We start from the raw sequence: 22,131 nt of genomic DNA on the forward strand, positions 1-22,131 counted from the left end.
TATTTAAGCAACCAAGAAATTCATTTGCCTCTTTTATTTTAAACTTGACATCATTTGAAACATTCTTTAGTCAAAGTGTCTACAACAAATTATTTTTAAAGTATGTGACTGATGCTTAGAATTCCCCAAAGAAGAATGTCTTAGGAGTCCTCTGAGCAGCCTTATTATGTAATTGTCTCTTATGGCCGTACAATTGTAATTGTTGGTATTTTCTGGAGGCAGACTGTTCACACCCCAGAAAACTTTCTGAAATACACTGTGAAGGATATTATCCAGACTTTGAGAATAATAATAATAGAGTGCTTGAATATATCCCTTAATTCTGCTCATTCATAGGCTATATGCTAGTGGTTACCACTTCATAATTGTCAATAATCACTGGGCACTTTGGTAAATGCGAAGATTCCTGTCAAACATTGCTAATTACTGACTGAGTGGGTCACGGTGAAGTTGGAGAAAATAATTTAGTCAGTCAAATTGTCAAAGCAGATGGATATTATGCTTTGCAAATCCTTTCTGCAGACTGAGTCATCTCGTTGCCAGGCAGCCGCATCTAGGGAAGTCTCCCCCTGGGCACTCGGTGGGATCTCAGCCTGGAGGTGGGACTGCTGGTGACTCTGATGGAGCAGGAATTCTCAAGCAGCTCAGAGGCAGCAGTTAAGGAAGGGATTCATTAAGGCAAGAGCAGCAGCGAATGGCAGCTGCCCTGCAGGTAGGAGAGAGCAAGGAGGAGCAGAGGGAGCAGAGGGGAGGAAGGACAGCTTGTTGCCCTCCTGCTTGGCCACGGGTAGATTCCCTTGCCAGCTCCTGAAGCCAGGGCCCCCGGGTGGCCCATTTCCACTTGGATCTGAATGTCATGGGGACTAGCCACTACCACCCCAGGATTTGGGGGAGCCACAAAGCACAGGATGGAGGGAGATTATGTTCTGAGAACTTTCAAAAGAAAGGAGATTTTCAGGCAGGCTGCTAAAAGCCGATGCACAGCTGCAGTTCTGCCTGGGTCACTCCGGCGATGGGAACTTGCAGGCCCAAATCAGAGCTCTCAGGAGCCCCACCCTGCATGTCAGGCATACAGTGGAGACAGAATAAAGACTGGGAAATAAAATGAAATAGCAGAGCCAACAAAGACAATTGCCACTGGAAGAGGGCAGAGACAAGACACAACAAGCTGGGCAGTGAGAAGGTTTGTTTAAGAGCATGCACTTAGAAAGGGGTGCAGGCCACCTCAGAGAGCAGGTGTGCTAAAGGGCTGGGGATTCTGGCTTTCAAGGCTTTCAAGAATGGGGCAAAGGGTGGAGGGGCGCTGTGGGACCTAGGCCTGACCTGCAGTCTGATGATGTCCGTCCCCAGTGAGGGACACTGCGTCCTCACGTACAGTCAGTTCTCTAGGTAATTCTGTAAGATAAACTGAACCCAGGGTGTTTACTGATCTGGTTCCCCTCCAAGGGAGTGGCTTCCCTCAAGCACTGGGACCACATCAGTTAACACTGCATGCACCGCCTTAAGATCGGGTGGGTTACTGTCTCATTACCAAAGAATATCTTAGGAATCTTACCTCTTAACTCTCTGGTTTTCAAAATGGAATCTTAACCATAAGAAGGGGTCCCTCTTGTTCTTTCTATACTGTTTATATCTTGGTGTTTTCATCAGTCAGGAAAAGTTATTCATGGTGCTTCTCCCATGCTGTTCAGCTACCTCAGCCTAACATAAAAAACAAAGCACATTTTATTCTTCATCTGGTTAAGGCCCTCATTGTAGAGTAAAGGAACTGGAATAAATTTTAAAGATATAGAATATGGAAATGAGGAGATTTTGTTTGTGCATTTATTTTTTTTTTTGCTTTGGCTTTTAATAAGTCTTAAAACATTAGACACTTTTAGCTTGTTTCTTTGAAAATAATTTTGACTACTCAAGACATAGTTGTCAATATGCCATTCATCTACTACATAGTTTCAGGAAAATCTTTTAAACAATAAAGCTGATCAATCTTACATGGAGAATTAATAATATCAATTATGCAGTAGAGAATTAAGTGAGATTGTTTAAGAATCAAATACACAGCAGTGTATATATTAACAATATTAAAATACTGACTTCTTTTTTAATGAGTATTAACCATATTTTCTTTTTGTAACAAAACCAATATTCAGAATAAAAGTCTGTTTTTATTTTGTATTAGAACATAGAATTTTAGTATGCAGGATCAATAGGTCAAGACATCAAATTGAAATACTACTTATCTTATTAAGTCATGAGATTATTAACTCTTACTAAATATGTCATTAAATATGCATTTGGAAATTATTAAAAATATGCATTAGTTTATTTGCTATAATCTTGTTTTACATGGACACTCCCTAATTGTGTTTTAAGTAATTTTAAATTTACAGAAAAGTGCAAGGATGTTGTAGAAAACTCTTAAGTAAACTTAGCAACAATTCCCCATGTTTCAATACTTTGCCTAAGTTCAGTCATCAGAAAAAATAAAGAAAAATACAATAATTGTATTTAACTCTTGTTCATTTTGAAATTAGTTTCAGTATCATGTGTTGTGTATAGTTGCATTGTTCATTTAATCATTTAATCTATCACCTGAAACAGCTCTTCAGTCTGTCTTTGTCTTTCCTGATGTTGACACTTGAAAAACAGGATTGTTTGTAATGGAAATGTGCTTTTTGAGGGGCAATATTCTATTTTTTCCTCATTACATTTAGGTTAGCGTTTTTTACCAGAATATTATCTCTGGATCAAACTCAGAGATACACCATATCGACCTACCTTTATTTTAGTCGGTAGGTTTTGAGCCACTACTGTTTGTATATATCTGTGGGGCACTTGTGGTCTGAGAGGAGGTGCTTGGATGTAGAGGGCTGACAGCATTCCTTGGGAGAACAACAGGGAATGAAAAGGAAAGGATGCTGGGGTTTAGAAACCGAGGCTTGGGCCTCAGTGTCAGTCACTGCCGCTGGGATCCCATTGATTCTGTGTGTTACTAGGGGAACTTACATCACACACTCTCACTGGTGGTTTCTCATTTCAAAGACCTACCAGGGTTTTCCTTTTCTTCACTTCTTCCATTTTTTCCATACTGGAAGCACTGAATCCCACAAAATATTAAATTATTCACTGATGTGCACAATCCTAAAATATGCATACATAATCCAAGCTTTCCACATCATACCCTTTGATGACCAGTCTACATTAAATAGTTTTGGAATTTATGTAGTTCTTTTTCTCTTCTAAACTAAGTATATATATTGCATGTACACTGCTTAAAAGTTGTGGAATGAGGTCTTTTACATGTACTTTCCAACATGCTTATTTTCATTTGAACTGCAGTTATTTCATTTGATTGAGTTTGCATTCAGTTTCAATTTTTGTTCACATTTGGTCACTTCACTTTTTTAATATTTAGAAAAATAGTATGTCTGCTCCAAGAAAAGAAAACTGTTTAAAAACAGTGTCAACAATAAAAACAAAATCTATGTTCAGTGAAATGCCACTCCTTTCCCATCCGTTTCAGCCAATCACACAGCACCTTGTGAGGAAAAACACTCTCAGCCTTTCAGGGATTAACTTTAATGTGTTTGTTTTTTAAAAAGAAGAGTTATGTATGTTTACTTATTGCACAGCATACTATGAAAACTCTCTTGTGTTAGATTTTTCACTTATTGCATGGTGGGAATCACTACTTATCAGCTCTAGAGATTGCCTTCCTTGTATTTTATAGTCAAAGAATAACCCACTATTATATACCATAGTTTTACTAATATCTTGGGTTTTGACATTGAAGTATTTTCCAAATTTTTCAATTGCCCATAATGCTGCTAATAAAAAACATGTGGAAAATGCATTACTGAACACAGGAGGTGCACCTTCAGGGTATTATCTTATCCGGTGATTGTCCCTGTTTATTAGACCCTGTGTTGTTTACTTTCGCACAGCAGTTTACGCCTGCACTTGAAGCCCAGCACTAAGTTCAAGTTTTAAACATTCAATTTTTTTTAATATACCAATAGAAAAAATAAGGGTAAGGGATTATTTTGGCCACATAGAGACTTCCTGCTTCACATACCCACAGAACTGTATGGAATACCCGCCAGCCCTCAATGTCACCCTCCGGGCCTACAAAATATTCCACCTCAGGGAATCAGCCTGATCATTTGCTTCCAATGCTTTTCTTTTATCCTTTCCATTTCTTTTACTAGGAAATTTTTAGGATATTTTATAGTTATTAGAATTTCTCTTTTAGTTTTGTTAGCTTTATAGCTATTTTTGTTGCATATGTCTGCCCCAGGAATTACAACACACCTATTTAAATTTATAGAAGTTTTATGATTATTAATCTGTACCTTCTTGTAAAATATAAAAATTTTGAAATCATATAGAATCACTTAAGTTGTCAAATATATTTCCATATGCATTATAAACTCCACATGGCGATGTTAATATTTTAGTTTTTAAACAGTTATATAGAGCTTATGAAGAAATGCAGTGGTCACTGTCCAAAAGGAAAAAAAAATAACTTACATTTATCCACAAAGTCACCATTTTTACCCTATTCACAAATTTCTTAGGGATGAAGTCTACATGTAACATTTCCTCCAGTCCGAAGCATTTAATTTCATATTTCTTTTACAGTAAGCTTGCAGTAAACATATTCTTTGTCTTTTATACAATGGTATCTTTGCTTTTATTTAACTTCCAATCATATTTTTGAAAGACATAGAAATTTGGCTGATCATTCACATCACTTTCAGTACTGTAAAATTATTTTTCTACCATCTTTTGTCTACCATGGTTTTTAGTGAGAAAATACCCAGTATTTGGGGCACTTTCTCGTTTTATTTCTGGGCCCTTTCTTTTTCTTAAGTGTATTTTTTTATTGATATAGTGGAAATACAATATTGGTTTGAAGCACACAACACAGGGGTTCAATAGTTACACACATTGTTAAATCCTCCCTCCTGCTAGTGCCGCTAGTCTTTGTCAACATAGGAAAATGTTACAGAACCACTGACTATATTCTCCATGCTTCACTTCCATCCCATGACCAACTTATATTATGACTGAGAGTCTGTGCTTCTGTATACCCCTCACCCACCCCACCCCCTATCAGGACCCCGCCCCCATGGTAACCACCAGTCACTTCTTAGGGACAATGGGTGTACTGCTGTTTTGTTCATTTTGTTTTGTATTGTTTTTAAATCCCACACATAAGTGAAAGCATATGGTATTTGTGTTTCTCCACCTGGCTTATTTCACTTAACATAATACCCTCTAGGTCCACCCATGTTGTCACAAATGGCAGGATTTCTTTGCCTTTTATGGCTGAATAATATTCTTTTGTGTATATGTACCAGCACTTTTTTATCTATTCATATCTGTAAGGACTTTGGTTGCTTCCATATCTTGGCTACTATAAATAATGTGGCAATAAACATAGGGCTATGTATATATTTACAAATCAGAGATGTTGTTTTCTTTGGTTAAATTCTTAAAAGTGGAGTTACTAGGTCTATGGCATATATTTTTTAAATTTTTGTGGAACCTCCATTATTCTTTCCATAGTGGCTGCATCAATTTTCATTCCCACCAACAGTGTAAAAGGGTTTCCTCTTCTTCACATCTTCGCCTACCCATGTTCTTTCTGGTCTTTTGCCCAGTGGGATGCTGGGCTCTCTAGCCCATTCCTCGGGACTACAGTCTCCTGACCCGCCCTTGGAGACATCTGGGATGGGAAGAGTTGTGTTTCAGGTGTTGGGACACTAACTTCTAACCCATTTCTTTCTTCCTAGGTGGGCCACGTCACTGGGCTGCATTCTCCCCCAATGAACCCAATTCGACCCTGAGACTCTCAAAAGGAAAAGGTAATACTCTTCTGCAACACATCTTGGCCGCAACACCAACTAGGAGACCAAGAACAATGGCTTAATCCTAACACTTTTACTGAATTGAATCTTTTCTGGAAATGGGCAAACAAAAAGGGCAGAAGTGCCTTATGCTCAGACTTGCTTCTATGTCAGAAGCTGAAAAGGCCACGCCAAGCTTGCCAACTTGCTGCAGCCCTCTCTCCACTCCTCTTCCTACTTTACCTCTGCACCAGTGTCAGCTAAAGCCGACCTTAGGTGAGCAAGAGAGAGTTATTAAAGAGGCTTGTAAGTTTTCTAGCAGCCTTCACTTGTCTAATACTGTTTCCCATTAGAGAGACTGCTGTTCCCTCAGTAGACCGTAACAGGACCCTAAGTGTTCCAAAGATACTCTGTGGGAAAAAAACCTCTTTTCCTTGTGCATAAAGACAGGGCTAAAGAAAGCTAGTATAACAGTTCACAATTGCTTCTTATTTTCACTGAAAATTAAGGTTTCTAAGGGTTTTAATTTCTAATTAAGGCTACTGGAAATAATAAGGGCAACGTCTGCATGCTAGAAAAGATGTGTTTTGTTAAGAGAAGGTATGAGGAATGGAAATGCATTTTTATTGAGGGAAAAGAAGGTAATTTCATCCTAAAGTACAGCTGGTTATTTTAAGAGGGAGAACTCTGAATGGAAAAATAAAGTTGTAGAAATTTTGTGGAAGAAGAAATTAATGTCATGCTATATGAGATTGAAGTAAATGAAGCTTAATATAAAGTACACCATGAGATTAGAATTTTGCTTTCTATTAAAAGGACAAAGTTTTCTCAAACTATTGTTCTATTCTTAATATTAAGATATTGCAAAAAGTTTTTCTAATTCTATCAATTTCTCATGTTTAATGTCTAAATAAGGTGTTTGAGTACTTAAGAAAACAAAATCATAATATTAAAAAGCTATGAGCTAAGTTTTGCAACAACTATGTAACTTTCTGTATTTGGTATTTAACTACCTACATTTTAAAGTATTTTGTCATGTTTAGATACTGTTTCACTTCAGAACTATTTGAGAACAACTAGATTCAAGCAGAACAAGATTTAATTACATAAGATGGAGTAAACTAAGGGGGACGATTTTACTTTTTAAGACATTTTTGTTTCATATGTTGTTGATCTTTTAAAGTAAGTGTCTGTTTTAAACCTTTCTCTTAAGCTGACTTATAACAGTTTAGGAAATTATACCTTTATAAACAAAATTGAAAACATGTATTTTTCTCTCTGTACCTGATCCCTCCAGAATTCAGAAACTCTCAGTGAGTATTTTTATATGTTAGGGCAATATTCTTATTTAAATAAATTCAATAAGAATTTGCTCTCCTTGTGACAGGACACAATTGAAAACACTGGTTATATTATCAAAGCTGTGACTGAAGTGACATATTTGAGAGAGGCACACGTATACTCAGACATGACCAGGCAGCTTGAAGGAGCCAACATTGACTTTATGGGGCCAACAAAGCCCCTCAGAAGAACTTGCCTACAACCTTGCTTACAGGGGTCCCAGCTGCCTTACAGGGTGAGTAAGAAGGTCACTACCTGACAAATGTATGAACCTCAGAGTATCTTGGGGACCTTGAGGAGAGAGTAGTTCACCCAATTTCTACAGGTACTGAAGGCTTGGATTTCCTTTCCTCGAGATGCCTTTAAACGTTCAATCTGCAATTCCTTACAACAAAGCACACGTAAGAGCCTGTGCAATCAACTGCTCTTCTTGCTGCATTTATGTAAACAATCAAGCCAAGTGTTTTGAAGCTAAACTTATTTTAAACTTGAATTTTAAACTAAAATTATTTTCAATTTTAATTTGAAGCTAAACAAATTAGTCTTACTATGATTGCCTCTAATTAAAATGAAGGTGATTTTGGGAGAAAAGAATTATGTTTCAATAGTGCAGCCTTATCTATACTAGATTCTAATACTTGTGATTGTGAAATAGACTGGATCCTGAAATCTGCTTTCCAATTTTTTGGAAATGTTTCCAATTTTCTTCCATCACTTCAGTTGAAGTCTTACTGCTCCTAGTCTCATATTTAGCCGTGCATTCTTAATCTCCTGGTCAAATTTATTCCTTCCAGAATGGAAAATCCAACTGCAGTTATTGCTCAGATAAGGACTTCAACCTCTGTCTCTGACAATCAATGAAGAAACCAGCTGATCAAGTCTCTCAGATTCTTCAGAGGCTCTCAGAATCATGAATTCAGTCTCACTTTTAGAACTGGGATCCTAGCAACTATCCTTCATTGGACTCCCACTAATTCTTCTACTAGCCCCAATGTGTGAACCATGCTTACTAAACCTCTTAACTAAATTTATGTCTTCCAGACTACAGTCACTCAAGGTTAAAGCCCTGCTGTCATGAAGATTCAAGCCCTTACCAATTGATGAACCATGCAACTTCCTGAGACCCTCGATGGGAACCCTTATGGTCCCAATCTACACCATCCCGACAGTCAGCTAGCAGAGGGACCCAATGACCACACCATCCCTCACAAGCAGGAAGCAGTCAGATTGGCCATTGCCCCTCACCCGGATGATTTGGATTGCAACTACGTGAGGCAGGAATGTTAGACAGAAGAATAAATATGTGTGAGGTGGAAAGAGAATAAGGCCAGTAAAGCCCACTAGAAGAGACTCAAAGACTTAGCCAAATAGAACTAGAGCCAGAAAGGAGTATAGAGTTAATGGGTTAATTAGTTGAAGCTGCAAAGTCCAGAAGTAACTTGGAATATCCAGAAATTTCCCAAATAAAGAAAACTATCTGAGCATGGCCCATGTCTTCATTGTATCAATTAGATGATGTCATTGCAAAATCTACTTAGCCTGATAAAAGGCCCATTTTATTCTTTAACTTAACCTATATGCTGTTTTTTTCTCTCCTCCAGCCCCTAATCAATAAACTTTGCAACTAGGACAGGAAGCCTACCTCAGAGGTGTAAATAAGCCTATGTGGAAAAAGAATGCTGAGGTCCCAAACCAACATAGTCACCTAGATAAGCCTATTCTTAAAACAAAGCTTCAAAGGAATTATAAATCACCTGTTCATGCCTTATGCTGACCCTTATCCAAGAAAGCCTTATAAAAACCAGAGCCCAAACCCTTAAGTGCACCTCCTCTCTGAGGTTGCCCACGCTTGCCTTTCTTTGAGTGTGTCACTCTCTAGATCCTACTCCATATAAGTAGGGAGGGGCTGCTGGGAGCTCTGATCTGGGGCTTGCGAGTTCCTGTCACCTGGATGATCCAGACGGGATTGCAGCTGTACCATCCTGCTCTTTAGTAGCCTGCCTGAAAATCTCCTATATCTTTAGGAGGTTCTCAGAATGTAATCTCAGTCATCCAGTGCTCTGCAGCTCCCCCACATACTAGGTGGGAGGGGACCAGTTCCAATTCTGTTCAGATCCAAGGAATCACTGGACACCAGGTGACCCTGGCTTAAGGAGTTAGCAGGGATCTGTCCCATGCTGAGTAACAATTCAATGAGTATCCCTTTGCTTACTTTTCCCTTCCTCTCTGCTTTAGTCAAGTAAACCTGCCTTTGTCTGTCTTGACTCTGTCCTGCTTCTCTTTTTGGGGTGCATTCATATAAAACTTTTACTCTGCTTCACTAATTGTCTCTGCTTTCATTTCTTTGCTGTGGTGGGAACAAGAACTGAGGAAAAAAAATCAACTGCCATTAACAGTAAAAAATAATATGTAGAGAATTAAATGATTTTCCAACCATCATATATACAGCAACATTGGTATGATTATAATTTAATATTCTTAAATATTGGCTTATCTTTTTCATGAATATGAAAGAGACTGTGTTTTTGCCAAAAAGGAAGGTACATTTAAAAATAAAAATCAGGTAGGTGGGTTGCTTCAGATAGACTTTTAGTATGAGGAACAATTATGTCCCCAAATTTTGAATTATAATAGTGCTAATTTTATTAAATTATCACTATATTAACTTATACTAAATATGACTTTAAAGTTTTAAATTATCACAAAATATACATGGCTTATTTGGTATATATTTTTTACTCTGATGCACCCTAATTTTTTCAAATAATTTTAAACTTACAGAAAAGTTCAGTGATATTGTGAAGAACTCTCAAATAACCTTACCATGTATCCCCAGTTTTCAATCCTTTTTTGCATTAGAGGCATGTGATAAAAGATATTAAATATACTATAATTATATTTGATTGTATTCCCTGTTTTTGTTGATTTTTTTTTATTTTTGCATTTCAGGATCAGGGTTTTTAGTTGCAGTGCCCCTTTAGTCTTCTATAACCTGAAACAGTTCTTCAGTCTCTGTCTTTCATGACATTGGCATTTTTTGAAACACATTACTGTTATTAAAGGAAATGTGCCATTATTTGGATTTCCTTTTTTACCTCGTAATTTGTAGTTAGCATTTTTGACCAGAATATTACATTAGGATCAAACTCAAGGCACACTATGACAACATATCTTTATTTTATTTAATGGATTTTGAGATGTTACTGTTTTTATTTATTTGTACTCCAGTTGTGATCTCTGAGGCTTGAGAGGTTAACACCTATGAATACAAAGGAAAGAGAGGTTTCTAAATTGGTAATTAGTAACTCAGATATGGGCCTGAGGTTTGGTCACTGCTGCTGAGGTTTCAGAGATTGTACATCTTGTTGGGAGAACTTATATCATGGGTTTCCACTGAGAGGTGCTGTTTCAGTACAACGCATGCTGGATTCCTCCTTTCCTTCACTTCTTCCAAATTTCCATACTGGAAAGACAGGATTTAAAAAGTTAAATAATTTATTGTTTTCACAATCTTAAAATATCAATGACACAATGTATTACTTCCATAATAACACCAATACAACGTCCTGCTTATATAAAATAGTGAAAATTCATTATAGAGCTTTTTTCCCTTCTAGATTAAGTACATATATTCAGAGTTCACTGTGTAAAAGCTACGTGGAATAGTTTCCTTTTAAAAAAAAATCAACAGGTTATGTTTTTCAATTGAAATGCAGTTATTTCATTTGAGTCAATATTCATCAATTTTGATTTTTACTTCCACCTCTCATGACTTACCTTTTGCATACAAAGTATAAATATGCCACCCCAAAGGAAAAAAATACAAATAAATATGTTTATATAAATAAATAAATATAAACATATAAATTGTACATGTATAAACAATAAAATCTATACTCAACAAAATCTCACTCACTTCTGATTTTTTTCACTATTTCTGTCAGCACCTCAGAAGAAACCACTCTCACAGTTTTAAGGATTATCTCTCTTGTTGTAACTCTGGGAGAAAATATGTTCCTAGCCTGGGGAAAATTACCTTTGAAGCCAAAATCAGTTAAAGGGAGAAATAAAGTGGAAGAAACACATTTATTGCTTACACGCAGTTGTCTATTTCTGCTCACCAGTGTCTCTCGTGACCCAGCTTCCAAAAGGGATCCCACCCAACCACTCTGGCCCAGTCATGCCCTCACTCCCCTTGTAATTATCTATTGATATGGAGATAGACTACTTCTCTCCACTCTTTGGAAACACCTATTGATATGGAGATGCACTGAGGCCAGCTGAGAGCTTCAAGAAATATTACAATTTTATCCGGAGCACACCCCTTCAGAAATCTCACCTCACAATCTACTCACTCCCCATCTTTCACAATGGCACCTGTGTGAGAAAGGTGGAGCACTGTAACCAGACTAATAATATACAACAACTACAGCAAGAAAATCATGATAATCCTCAGGCCAGAGGATTCAGCTAGATTCAAAGTCCTATGCAGTTTAAGGCCATAACTCACCCATTCCACAGGCAGTCAGCAGGTGAACAGGTAGGGAGTTCACAGCAATCACCATGAGGAAACTGCAGCCAGGGGTCAGGTCCAGGCCACAGGGACTGTAGAAGCAAATAACTTTAATGAAGATAAGATGCATGTTTTAATGACACCAGCAAAGTCAAATCTTGTCCATCAGGTAGGATGCATCCAAGAGAGTGGTCCTGTGACAGGACAGTGGCAGGTGAGGGGCTGCGAGGGAGGGAGTCCGAGGGAGTCTGAGGGAGTCTGAGGGAGCTCAAGGGAGTCCGAGGGAGTCCTAGGGAGGAGCAGGGATTCCAGGGATTCCAAAGGAGGGTGAGGGATTCCGAGGGAGGGCGAGGGAGGGCGTGGGATTCTGAGAGAGTCCAAGTGAAGGCGAGGGTGTCCGAGGGAATCCGAGGGAGGGCGAGGGATTCTGAGAGAGTCTGGGTGAGGGCAAGGGTGTCCGAGGGAATCCGAGGGAGGGTGAGGGACTACAAGGGAGTCCATTGGAGGGCGAGGGAGTCCGAGTGAGGGCGAGGGAAAGCAAGAGAGGGCATGGGAGTCCGAGGGATTCCGAGTGAGGGCGAGGGTGTCCGAGGGAACCCGAGGGAGTCCGAGGGAGGGCAGTGGGATCTGTGGGAGTAGGAGGGATCCCGAGGGAGGCCAGGCCAGACACTTAGATTTTAGTCTGTATCCCATTTTTTTCTGGCTATGATTTTGGCAAGTCACAAAACCCCTGTGGGACTCAATTTCTTCATTTATAGAAATGGGAGGTACGTGCACAGACCATAAAGATAAAGAAAACTTCCCTGTAAGATGCTCTTACATCCTGAATGTTTTAGGTAAACTACCATGACCATTGGGTGTCATTCCGCTGTTATTCCAGTAACATAGTAACATACAGGAGGCCAGCTCCAGGCATTTTCCCAAGGTGCCAGAAGGGCCAGCCATTGCTGGACCATGTGTCAGAATGTCCAGGGCGGTGTCCACTCAACAGAGTCTCCAGGGTTTAATGCATTTGGGACTGGCAGCAGGGTGTTGCTCTGCTGGTCATATCCTAACTTCAATAACTCTTCTTTGGTTTGCACATACACTTGTATAGGAAAGGCAGCCATGTGTGTTAGAATATCCACAGGGCTCAAGGCTCCTTTTCAGTGCTTCTCATTCAAAAGCCATAGAACTGTGCATAAGTGAACTGACCATCCCTGTAGACTATTGGTGTCTGACTTCAGGCCAGATTTCAACAAACCATTGTACCTTTCTATCATGCCTGCCCTGGTAAGGATATATGGTACATGAAACTTCCACTTTATCCCTAACTTCTTGTAATATATGTTCAGCAAAGTGGGTGCCTTGATTGCTCTGTCACCTGTGGCTGGCCATAGGCTGCAAAGAAACACTCTAGACCCCTCTTGTTGTTTTGTTGATTTGCACAATGTGTAGGAAAAGCAACTAACAGTTCAGTAGCTGTGTCCACACAAGTCCCCGCATTCTGATATCCTTCTGATATGGGCAGAGGCCCAATAGAGTCTAACTGCCACCTGACAAGGTGTATCAGACCCTTTACTGTGGTCCATGTTGCTGTAGGATATAGTGTAAGTCCCTCTTAGAGCACACAAGACACTCATTCTGGGTTCTGCTGACTTATTCAAAGGTCTACAGCAAACCCCACTGATGGGCTACAGCCCCCATTGTCTTTTGTCCTGCATGCAACAAATGCTAATGAAACTATTGGGCCACATCAAAGGCAGGTTTTCTTGTAGCCAACATACCTGGGCCAATGTGTCTGCTTCATCATTCCCTGGGGATGCCAAAGGCAAATGGCCAGTCGCATGATCTATGATAACTGTCTTAGTTTAACCAAAGGTCCATAGGTCTTGCCACAACTCTTGCCCCCAAAGAGGCCAGTGAAAAACCATCCCATTGGCATGGTGCCATAATGGTAGTTGTAGAGTCAAGTGCCAATAGACAGACCAGCTGTCAGGGCAGACAACTATAGGGGAGGTCTCCTGGTTGATCATGAGCCATACCGCCCACATCTCAGTGCATTGCGTGCTCTTCCCCACTCCATCCTCCATCCATGTTGTCTCAGCCTTAGGATGGAAAGCTACAGCCCTCCACTTCGGGGGCTACCGGCAACTGGAGCCTCTGTGTACCAAGCATCTTCAGGTATAGAGGCTTTTCCCTCCTGACAAGGACTCGTGGCTACAAATGGCTCAAAACAAGTTCTTCCCTCTTTCCACAGGTATATATTACTGGCCCCAATAAGCATTGGAGTTCTCCCTTAAGGGCTATTTGACAGCGTGCTATGATGCTGTAAATATGTGACCATTTGGTCAGTTTAGGTCCCTGTGCCATGTGATTTCATGACCTTTGGGTCTAGTCTCACACCCTGTGATGGGATAGGTGGTTATTATGTAGGTCAGAGTTGTTCCAGTGATGGGCTCAGTAGCCAGCAAAGCGTGGAACTCAGCAGCCAGTTGCTACTCTATCAAGGTGTACTGGACCTCTGCTCCTTTCCATAGTTGTGACCATCCAATAGGTTAGCAGGTCCATTCAAGATGCTGCCAAAGGCCCCATGCATTACCATATTCAGTTACATGAACATCTAGCTTGTAGGGCTTTGATGAGTCCATTACATTCAAGGACTGAACTGTCTTGACTACCCACTTATCAGCAGTAAAGTAAGCTGTATATGTTTCATCTCAGTCACACCAGAAGACCTTCCATACCAACTGGTAAAAGGGCTTAAGAATTTGTGCCCAGTGCAGGATAAACACTACGAGTAGCCCAAAAGACCCCAAAACTCTTGTAATGCTGCCACAGTGGTAGGTGTGGGGAAAGCCTGGACCTTGTCTATGACTGCTTCTGCAAAAAGTTTAATTTTACCCAATCTGACAACCCCCAGGAACTGTGCTAACAAACTAGGTCCCTGAACACTGGTGCTGTTCACAGCCTGTCCTTTCTCCTGTAGATGTTGCAGCAGTCTAGGGCTGTTCCTAGACTGTGACACTTGGTGGAACTGTGGAGGTATTCCTGTGGAAGGACTGTGAATGTACACTGCAAGCTTTCCCAGGTGAAGGCAGACTGTTTCTGACTTCCCTTTGTTATGGCAGTAGAGAAGAAAGCATTAGCAAGGTCCACACCATAATGACACATTCCTTGTTCATGACTGAGGGTGTCCACAAAGGGCTGCAATAGAGGGGACAGCAACATGCAAAGGGGGTGGGACTTTATTCAATACCCTGTAATCCATGGTCATATGCTTGGAGTTGTCTGGTTTCTTCACTGGCCACACTGGGGGATTAAAAGGACTATGAGTGGCCTTTATGATGTCCAAGTTCTCCAACTCCTATAGAGTTTCTCCAATTTCCTTATGTCTCCAGGGGGTATATACTGCTTAGTATTTGTCTCCCACTGAGGTACAGGCAGAGCTACAGGTGGGTGCTTGGCTAGTCCCCTCAGAACTGCCTTTACCACATGTACCCTCACTCTGAACTCACCTGCAGTGGTCTGTAACCTCAAGTGCTGCAGGATATCTATACCCAAAGTATATTCAGGGATGGGAGAAATATACTCAGTATACTCTATTGGGGTAATGCCCTATAAGCAGTAGGATTTGGGCTTTATTCAGTCCAATTGCCTCACCTCCATAGCTGCCTTTCACAGCTGAGGTCCCAGGAAAATGCTCAGAGTTGCCATTAATCAGATAACATTCAACTCCTTTGCCTTCCAGTGCCAGGACAATTTGTACATTCATGGGGGATCAATGAATTGGTAATTCTGCATGTGGCCTCTGGTCCCCACCACATCCCCTAATTTTGGAGCTTTGACCCCCACCTCAGTCAAAGCACAATGCCCAATCTTCCTCCTGTGTGGGTGAGGGCCCAGGCAGAGCCTGAGTACTGTCCCCCAGGAAGTCCCATAGGGATACAGGCCAGACATGAGGCTATGTCTCCAGCCTCCGAGTCCTGGACCTCAGTGGCTGGAACTACTGCTCTGGCTTTAACTGGTGTCACAGTTCTAACAGGACCCTATTGCACTGCCCATCAATAGGCACTGTCACTACCCCGGCCCTTATTAAATCAACCCACATCTGAGTCCTCGAGACCTTCCCCAGTCCTTTGCACCTCTTCTTTCAGTAATAGCCTGTACTTCCTTCCATTCTCTTATTGTTTCTATCTCCTCCAGAGCTGCTAAACTATGAGTAGCCTCACTTATGGGCTGCTCTATGTGGGGGGTAAGAATAGTCGATAGGGACACAAGGAGACATACAAAATATCTTCCAGTCGCGAAACCTGTCTTCTCAATAAATGCCTTTTATGGGCATCCTATAGGTCACCGCCCAGCTCCTCCAAGTGAAGCCAAATTGTGTGTCTCTCCTCGAAAACACTTTCCCCTATCTCAACAAACAAACATCCCACAATCCCGGCTTTGGCATGTCTGCTCAGGGCCTCTGAGCAGTCTTCTTTCTCACAGAGGGCTGATTCCAGAGCTTCTGGTGTCTCCACCCTTCCCCAATTCTGGGAAGGTACCCACCCATTTAGTAGGAGCTTTACCCTAGTCTAAATTTCCCTAGTCTAGGTGCTCCCCAGTTGGGAGCCCCACAGATACGGGTCTCCCGGCTGATGTCACACCCTCCACTGCTGGAGCCACGGGGGAACTCCCTACCATCCACAGGGACATTTCCTGGTATCTCCCCCATCATCTCCAGGGGCAGCCTGCTGAAGTGTCACACCCACAAAGACAGATTTTGGATTCAGATGTCCTACTGACTCTTGCCACATGTAACCTGGGGGTGGAGTGAAGAATAAGTTCCCAGACCTGGGAAAATAATCTTTGAAGCCAAAATCAAAGGGAGAAATAAAGTGGGAAACACTTGTTTATTGCCTACAAGCAGTCATCCACTTCTGCTCAACTGTGTCTCTCATGAACAGGCTGCAAAACGGGGTCCCACCCCACCTCTCCAGTCTAGTTATGCCCTCGCTCCCCCTTGTAATCACCTGTTGATATGAAGATGGACTACTTCTCTCCACTCCTTGGCAACATCTATTGATATGGCGATGCACTAAGGCCAGGGGAGAGATTCTGGAAATATTGCAATTTTACCCACACTTGTGTTTCATTTTTTTTAAGAGAAGACCCACGTATGTTTCCTTATTTCACAGTATAGTATATAGACTCTCTTGCAATAGCTTTTTCACTTACTACTTGCTGGGAATCATTACTTATCAGTTCTAGAGATTGCCTTTCTTATATATTATAACCAATGAATAACCTACTCTGTTATGTATACCATAGTTTTACTAATATCCTGTTTTTGACATTCAGGTATTTTACAAAATTTTGCATTTATTAACAATGCAATAAATAAAAAACCTTTCAAAGATATTATTGAATATAGGAGGTACATCAGGGTAATACCTAACTGAGCCAATGACTGTTTATCAGCCGCTGTTTTTCACTTCCTCACAGCATTCTATGACTATATTCAAAGTCCAGTGCCCATAAAATCATTTTTTCATATCAAATTATTTTGAATATAGCAAAAACAACTCAAAAAAGGATTGTTTTGCCCATGTAGAGATTTCCTGCTTCAGATACCCCAAAAAACTGCACCAAATATCTTTTAGCTCTAAAAAAGAAACACTCCGGAACCACAAAATATTCCAAGATATTGAGTCTTCCATTATTTTTTCTTTCCACCTCTTTTCTGTTTTTCTGCTCTTTCTTCTTTCCTTGCAATTTTTAGTTATTATTTGAATGTTTTTTAGAATCTATATTTTGTTGGTTTTCTTGCTATTTTTATTGCATATAGCTGCCCTAGGAAATACACTGTATTTTCTATGTCATTTAAAATTAATAACCTACTCATTCTGTAAAATGTTTTGCAATTGCATAAAATCAGATACTCCCATTGATTTGTTACCCTTTCATATGTACTATTACTATACGTGCTATAAACCCCAAAAGGAAATGTAATACACATGGTTTCTGAAGTTATAGGTCTCATGAAGAAATAAACAATCATCAAATAAGAAAAAAATATGTTTGGCATTTATCCATATATTCACCATTTATTTTTCTATTCACTATTTTTCTCAGAAAAGGACTTCTACATCTTGCGTTATCTCCTTCTGTCTGATTAATTTACTTTAGTATGCCTTCTTGAACAATTCTGTCATTGACACATTCTCCTAGTCCTTTCTGTAATGATTCCCTTATTTTTCTTTCTATACCCAATCATATTTTTGATGGGCATTAAAATTTCTGTTGACCAGTTTTTCCCTTTCAGTACTTTAAAAATATCTTTCTACCCTCTTTGTGCTACCATTATTTCTAGTGAGAAATCATCCATTATTTGGAGCACTTTTTCCCTTTTACATACTTTTGTCTTTGCTGCTTTCAAGATTTGCTCTTTATACTTTGCTTTCAATAATTTTGAAACTATTTATCTTTGGGTTATCTGTATGTGTGTTTTCTGCTTGATGTTTATTTAGTACCTTTTATCTACAGATTTCTATGTCATCAAATTAGAGGAAATGCTGGCTATTGTATCTACAAATTATTGGTGGAAAATTATCTCTTTTATATCCTTCTCCTTCACTGCATAATTTCTATCATTTTATGTTCAATTTATCTGCTCTTTCTGTAAAATTTTCCTTTCAGAAACTTAAATTTCCAAATCTATAATTTCTAATTTTTATGTTTGCATTTCTTTTTGAGATATCGCATTTTTATGCTAAGATTTCACGTGCATTATATGCACTGACTGTGTTATGAGTTGAAATGTGTCCTCAGACATTTCACGTGTTGAATTCCTAATCCACAGGACATCAGAAAATGACTCTGTTATGAGACAGGGCTTTGAAGGCACAACTGGGTTAAAATGAGGCCTTTAGGGTGGCCTCATCCAATCTGATTGCTGCCCTTTTAAGAAGAGGAGATTAGCACACACAGGGAGACACAAGGGGCACTTTTCACAGAAGGATGCACCCATATAAATACACAGCCAGAAGTCAGGCTTTTGGAAGTCAAAGAGACACAACTTAGAGGAAACCAACTTTGCTCACACTTCACTCTTGGACTTCTAGCTTCACATCAGTGAAGAAATAATTTCTGTTGTTTGAGTCACTAAGTCTGTGATTTTTTTTTAATGACAGCACATGCAAACACATTTGGACCAGAAAATGAAGTATTAGTGATGGGTTTAACAAAATTTGTGCAAGGCTTGTGTACTCAATCTGTACACATTGCTGAGAAATTTAAAGAGCTTTTTTAAAATAGAGAAATATACAATATCATTTCTTGTTATATTCAGTATTATTACCATGAAAAGTTCCCCTACATTGATTTGGAAACAATTTCAATAAAAATTCTTCTGGGGGATTTGGAAATTGTTAACTTGATTCAATTGGGCTTACGGTCTTATGTTTCCTACTAAATGCAATCATGATATCAGGAAATAATGAGGATGAAAACATCATCTAAAAAGCAACTTTAATGAATGTGGGAAAGCAAACAAGGCCTTGCTAGGTGACAGAAAAATAAAATTGGCAACATGGAGGTGTGCCATCCAGGATATGTGGAGAGGCAATTATTTGGCACAAACCAATGTACAGATTCATATACATTGGTTTGAAATTTATGTATGTTCTAGAAGATAAGAATATTAGATGACTAGTCTCTGAGAATAGATGCCACTTATCCTAACAATGGAGAGGACACTGCTGCTTCATTAGGATGCTGCTCCCAAGAGGAGCCATACATTTTATGTGTTCATAAGAATGCCATTGACATCACTTGAGAACTGTTATAGATGCCAAAAATGAAGACTTCTGGGGAACTTCTACCCTGGCATCTCTGGTTCATTAGTGAGAATCTGAAGGGAAGTTATTCACCCTGGAAGCTGCTTTAAGTCCAATATAAAGGAAAAATCGATGAGGCATTTGGTGGTTTAACATCTTAAAAACCATGCTATCAATCCCAAAGTCAGAGGACTGTGTCTCTCAATGTCCTTCTCCACTGAAGCTTAACTGAGATCGTCAGACTCAATCTAAAGGTTACTGGACTCAGACCTACATTTAAATTGTTGGATGCTTTAGAAGCAAATGAATATCTTAGGATTCAATAGTCATACACATATTAGAAATATTTGAAACTTTGCAGAGAAGTTTTTTCTAATGAAACACATTGGGATCTCATCTTTTGTGTCACTGGAGGAAAGGGTGGTGGCGTCAGCCTTCCAATCTGGGTTGGGAGTTAATGGCAGGCTCTCCAAGGACTTAGAATCTGAGAAATGAAATGTAAGCCCAACTAAATGTCTAAACCATAGAGTCTATGAAGGTCCTCTCATACTTGCTCAAAATCTGTCGTCCTTTCCTGGGGAAATAATTGCCTGAGACACAGGACATGAAGGACACATATTTCCCCTAGAAGTTGGATTCTTCAAAAAGGAAATAAACGCTGATATGTGGAGGACAGAGAAGCTCAGTCAAAATCATTGTGAGTTTGAATGGCACGGGTATAACTTGAAACAGGAATCTGGAAGCACGTGGGAAAATTTTTGCTGTGCTCTAGCTTTTCCTATTTCTTGAAAATAAGATCTTTCACTTTAACAAAAATTGATGAGAAGCCCCAAATTATTTAGCTGTTTCATTTTTACCTCCTTGTTTCTTCACTAAAATTATTTGAAATCTAAACATATTTGGGAACATGTTCTTTCCCGAATTTTCTTTAAGTGTTGTTCTTATTGATCTTACTGGATAATGCAAACATTACCATGATTATAGACCCTAAGCAATTATTTTTTATATATTTTTAAATGAAGCATAGTTAATAATAGTATGGGTTTTAATTATACAACTAGTGATTTGACAGTTACCTCCATTATTAAATACTCACCGCAACTAGTGCACTTACTGCCAACATAGAAGGATGTTCAGAACTATGAAGCAGGTTTTCTCTTCTGTACTCTCACCCCCGTGACTAGTTTACATTATGAGTGTGATTTTGTGCCTTTTGTCCCCTTCATCCGTTTCACTCACCCACTCCAAACCCTCCCCATGGTAACCACTTGTCACTTCTCAGTGTGGATCAGTCTATGACTGTTTTTCATTTTGTTTTGCTTTTAGATTGCATATAAAAGTGAACTCATATGGCGTTTCTCTTTCTCCACATGGCATATAAGCAATAACTTTTCTCCCTCTCCTTTTAATTTTCCCATCCCCACCCTCTGTTTCTGCTCAAGGGGCAGATATGGTGTTCACACAATGTTGAAACAGGGCAGGCACAGCTACACCAGGCCCTCCTTGATCTTTGGGGCTCCTTGGAGAAGGGCAGCTGGGACAAGGCTGTAGGCTACTATTCAGGTACGTGGAATTGCTGTGGACAAGTGTCTCAGCATGACGTGTCTCGGAGCTTTATGATATCGATATTGTCTTCAGTCCAAAGCACTCAAAAGGGAGAGAAAATCCATTATCAAAGGCAAACACTGTGGGGATTAGTGGATCTTTAAAGGATGCTCTCTGGGTGACTTACCCTGTCCATCCCTAAAGCAAACAGGCTGAGCCGAAACCATGATGGGTGATCCGCTGGTTTTGGACCAGCTCTCAGGGAAAGCAGACAGTGTTTAAAGATTTTTTTCTCCAGCAGGTGAAACAGCAGAGTCTTTAAAAGTTGAAGTGTGTGATCTAGTTCATGTTGACTAGTGAATTTTGAGTTAGGCTTTTTAATACTTTCCTAAAAGGAGGTCAATGCTGTCTTTCCATTACAGAGGTCTCCAAAGTTTGCAAAAAAAACCCATGAAAATGTCATTTTCTTTTTTTTTATTTTTTTATTGAAGTACCATTGATATACAATCTTATATTGGTTTATTGGTTTCAAATATACAGCACAGTGGTTCACCAGTTACCCACATTAGTAAATCCTCATCCCCATGAGTGCAGTTACTGTCTGTCAACAAAGATGTTACAGAATCATTAGCTATATTCTCCACACTGTACTACCAGCCCAGCGACCAACTGACATCATGATTGAAAATTTTGTTCCCCCTTTTCCCCCCCATTCTCCATACCCACCGACCCCAAACGCTCCCCCATGGTCACCACCAGTCACTTCTCAGTGTCTATGAGTCTGCTGCTATTTTGTTCCTTCTGTTTCACTTTGTTTTTATATTCCACAAATAAGTGAAATCATATGGTATTTGTCTTTCTCTGCCTGACTTATGTCATTGCACATATTACTCACTAGATCCATCCATGTTGTTGCAAATGTAAATTATCATTTTCTTATGAGCCCTTTAAATTTGAAAACACTTGTCATTTTACTCTGGAAATTACCAGTACTGGAGAGGATGGATTCTATGAAAGTGCAAAATAGGTGTGCTCACACAGAAAAGCTCAGTTTGCCCTTGCTGACCCCTCTCAGTGT

General features: G+C 39.7%; 1 long non-coding RNA gene across 1 annotated transcript; it reads left to right on the forward strand.

Annotated features, from left to right (window-relative positions):
• The first annotated feature begins 598 nt into the window (after nt 1–598).
• Nucleotides 599–9,498, forward strand: LOC118973752 (uncharacterized). The gene is made up of 4 exons (XR_012125103.1): nt 599–712; nt 5,799–5,870; nt 7,240–7,428; nt 8,235–9,498. It is a non-coding gene; the product is annotated as an uncharacterized lncRNA (long non-coding RNA).
• Nucleotides 9,499–22,131: the final 12,633 nt, after the last annotated feature.

This window comes from Manis javanica, chromosome 14, assembly GCF_040802235.1.
Source record: "Manis javanica isolate MJ-LG chromosome 14, MJ_LKY, whole genome shotgun sequence".
Classification (NCBI taxonomy): Eukaryota; Metazoa; Chordata; class Mammalia; order Pholidota; family Manidae; genus Manis; species Manis javanica.